The sequence below is a fragment of the Triticum urartu genome, chromosome 2A, assembly GCF_056163025.1.
Source record: "Triticum urartu cultivar PI428250 chromosome 2A, HENAU_Tu73, whole genome shotgun sequence".
NCBI lineage: Eukaryota > Viridiplantae > Streptophyta > Magnoliopsida > Poales > Poaceae > Triticum > Triticum urartu.
The window spans coordinates 563,622,292-563,626,498 of record NC_141874.1 but is presented as its reverse complement, the minus strand read 5'-3'; positions in this window follow the sequence as shown (position 1 = coordinate 563,626,498).

Below are 4,207 nucleotides of genomic sequence, written 5' to 3'. Positions count from 1 at the left end.
CTCTCTCTCTCTCTCTCTCTCTGATCGAAATCCTCTCTCGAGAGCCTCCTTCTCCGAACTCCTCGGTCCTCTCCGTCTGTCTCTCTCTCTCCGTCTGTCCCTCTCTCTCCGTCTGTCCGCCCCCTCTAGCGGGTGGCTGATCCTATTTATAGAGGCCCTGGTCCTCTTCCCAAATATCGAGCGGGAAGGGAGCCAACAATGGCGGGCTAATTTGAAGGGGGACAGCTAGTAATAGCTACCCTGACAAAAGTAGTCTTCACCGTCTTGGGCTCCACGGTGACCTCTGTCTCGTAGTCCTCCTGGTCTTGGTCTCGTTGCACCGAAATGGCAACCTTTGCCTGATGCCTCGGTACTCCGCGGCTGCGCTTGCCCCCTTTGCACCAAAGAGGAAAGGAGGACACTGCGCGGGCTGGCACCCGTCTGGTGCCCTCGGTTGTCATGGCTTGCGTCACGGGCACCTCGTGAGGTACCCCGCCTTGATCTCTCCGCCTCCTCGTGAGCCAGCCTGACGAGGCCATGCCTGAGGAAGCTCCGCGTCGTCCGCCCCGCGAGGCTTGGCCCATCGCGAGGGTCTTGGGTTTGTGTTGGTGAAGACGGGCCGCGCTGGGCCCCCCTTTTGAGCCACGCCGCAGGCCGCAGGCAGGCAAGTCTGGGGACCCCCGTTCCCAGAATGCCGACAGTAGCCCCCGGGCCCAAGGCTCGCCCGGACTTGGCCGTGCAGGGAGGCGGAAGGGCAAGAGCGAAGCGCCGCGGGCCCTAACAGCCTGCGGCCTTGGGCGCCGCGTGGCGGTTGGTTGGACGTGGGCGTCTCCACTTCCGCACGGCGCCTCGGCAACTGCACGTATTGGACAAGTCCCTGCATGCAAAGTGGGTCATGATTACCTGCAATCGTGGAGGTAGGCGGTTGGCCTTCGCCGGCCATAAGTACGGAACAGCGCGCGCCCTTCCAGTCCATCCCTCCTTGCTTCTCCTTCTTCCCGATCCTTGCTCCGTCTTGCTGCGATGGCTCCGATCTGCCGGTTCTCGATGGCAGAGAAGGGAAAGGCTCCCCGAGAGGAACCAGACCCACTCCCGCCGAAGAAACGGCTCGCCCCCCGTGGCCCGGACGAGGGGGCCCTTCAGGTGGTGTCGAGGCCTTAGTGCGAGCGGGCGCCGCCGGGGTTCCCGCTTCCATTGTACGCCCACGCCGAGGGCCCTGAAGGAGCTGATGCTGATCGCCACGGGCGGCGCCGCCGTCGGCGCCGGCGGGTCACGAAGGTGTGGGTCATCCCCCCTGGGGTCCACACCGAGGGCTCCTCCCGAGAGTTCGTGCTTCACGTCGCCATTCCTCTTCAGTCTTGGATCCGCCTTCCTCCCTTCTTCGCCTCCATCATCCCGTAGGGGGAGCTCCTGGAGCTCTAGCTGTAGCACGCCGGCTGCAGCACCCTCGCGACCGAGGCAGAGGTCGCGGTCGTTGCCCCGGGCGAGGTCTTCATGACTCGGGGCTGGAGAGAGATCGCCCGGGTTTGCAGGGTAAGGGGCGTCTTCGCAGTCCACTTGGATTAGGACGGTGCTTTGGTGATGCTCTTCAAGGTCTTCGATGCGAGCGGGCGCCGGCTGGAGTGCTGCCCCGGGGAAGGCGGCCAGGACCCTGCCGCGACGAGGACTGGTCCCGCCAACCGCTCCCTTGGCGGCTCCTCAGGTGGTGGAGGCGTCGGAGGTTCCAGCGACTCCGGTGAGTTCTTCGCGACTCCGGAGACGAGCGACGATAGCTACGAGCCCCCGAGCCGGCGCCGCTCTTGGAGCAGGGCGGGCTCGTCAGGCCGCCGCCGACTCTGATCTGGATGGGGTTAGCGTCGGTGCTTGACGGCCCACGGTTGATGATGGCGTCTTTTGCAGGGACGCGCGTAGTTTGTGTCCCTTTAGGATCTGTTCCCTGTGAGGAATCAAAAACGCGTCCCGTGGGGGCTTGTAAGGTGCCTGTGATCCTGTTTTGTTAATATAACCCTTGTCGTAGTATTGTGCGAGTTGCTCATTCCGTCTTAGCTCAGTCCTCCCTTTCGAACCTCACGAGGGCTTGGTGCTCTGCGCCGACAGGTCCCAGTCCCAAGGCGGCTTCAGCCGTCGCCGGTATGCCAGGTCGCGATGCCGTGGTCAAGGCCAGGAGGTGAGTGACCCGGAGTCCAGTAAGATCCCCTGAGTCGCGATGCTCAGGAGGTCCCCTTTGGCGCCCAAGCAGCCGTCGTTTGGTGATAAAGGAGAGTGGCGTCTCTAAGACGGGATAGCATTAGGTGCGGGGATGGTGCCACGATAGCTGGCGCTTCCGGGTGGTGACTTATCTCGAGGATCAGGGGCCGCTCTCTGGCGTGTTGCTGGGTCCGTGCATCGGCAGGCGCGAGGTTGCTCGGCGAGGTACTCATGTGTCTCTCCCCTCTCGCCTTTGTTCCCCTTTCTGCTCTACGTCCTCGGGTCCCGGCCCTCGAGCGAGTCTCAGCCGTCGCTGGTATGCCAGGTCGCGGTGCCGTGGTCAAGGCCAGAGGGTGAGGGCTGGAGAGCTAGTAGGAGCCCTGAGTCACGATGCTCAGGCACCCCCCCTTTAACGTGCAAGCGGTTCACGCGGACGAGAGCGAAGGAGACACCGCAAGGGCCTCGCCTGACGCAGCTCCTTCAGGAGGTCCTGCAGGTCCATCATAGAAAAAACAAGGGGTTGCCATGACAATTGACAGTCAGCCGTTGGTTGCTTCCGAGGGGTAGTGAGGCACTGAAGGCTTGACGAGGTGACGCTATGCGGGGCTGCCGCGGCCAGAGCTCAGCCATCCAGGTTTGTCGGCGTTGCAGGGACGGACCCATGCGCAAGCGTCGTGCCGTTTGGGAGCAGCTCCGTTAGTTGGCGTCAGCTGAGCAGGCAACTAGGTAAAACACATTAGCCGCGAAGGAGTGGATTCGTTCAAATAGATGCTGGGAACGCGGACATCACTGGGTCAGGCCCGAGCGACTTGGGGGGTCATGTAGCCTGAGGGGCGCTCCCAACAAGGTAAGCTAACAATATGGAATAAAAAAGGGATACACGCCGCAGGGATGGACTCACGCGGCCTGGGAATAATGCAGCCCGGGGGGGGGGGGCGCTCCCAGCTGGAAATAAAACTCGAAAGATGTCACCTGATGATGTTGAGGACGAAGGAGTGTTGATGTAGCAGGCTCGGTGGGCTGCGAGAGCCTATCCTCACGAGCCCCCAGGCCCAGGGGCCTCGGGAAGCTTCGGAGGCGCTGGCGGCTCCTTGCGGGCCATCTCCATCCCTGCCAGGGCTGCGGAACGCCTGGCCTCTCGTGCCTCCGTGATGCCCCTCATGAGGCGCTGGTACATGTCAGCCGCGTTCGGCAAGCCGTAAGGCATGCGAATGTAGCTGTGGGGTGGGCCTCCGCAGCGCCCCACTTGCGAGGGCCAGAGGCGCTCCAGAGAGGCGACTCGCTTGAGCTCTGGTATGTCGATGCAGACGTGCAGCCCACCATCCTCGCCTGGATGGGGAGCCACTGCTAGTAGGCGGCGGCCGCCTTTCATGACTCTTGACTCCTGTAGCTCCTGAATGGCCTTGCTGACGAACTCCTAAGGGTCGGGATCTCCTTGCCTTGCTCCTTCTTGAGGGAAACGTGCTTCGAAACACGCCTCCATGTGGTGCCCAAGCGCCTCCCTCGTGACCCGAGCCCTGCCTGAGGAGGGCGCCGGGCGCGCTTTCCTATGCGATGGAAGGAGGTTCCCCCTGGGCAGGCGCGGGCCCAGAGGGGCCTGTCTCCTGAGTGGTCGGGCCGGACGATGTCTTCTTCTTAGGGGCGGTCTCGGGAGGCCTCCTGATTCCACGATCCGGGTCTTCCAGTGACGCAGCCTGAAAGGCTCGTTCCAGGGAACACACCGCGTCCCTCTCTTCACATGGCACCGTGATGACTCCGCCGCTTCCTGGCATCTTGAGGACGTTGTAGCCGTGGTGAGTTACGGCCATGAACTTCGCCAGCACTGGGTACCCAAGGATGGCATTGTACAGCAGGCGAATGTGAGCGACGTCGAAGTCGATGAGCTCGGTGCGGTAGTTGTCACGTCCCCCGAAGGTGACAGGGAGGCGGACCTGCCCAATCGGGACCGTGGAGCCGTCGGTGATACCGGAGAAAGGCTTGGTTGGCTGAAGTTGGCTGTAGGGCACTTGGAGGTTGTTGAATGTTTCCACGGACAGGACGT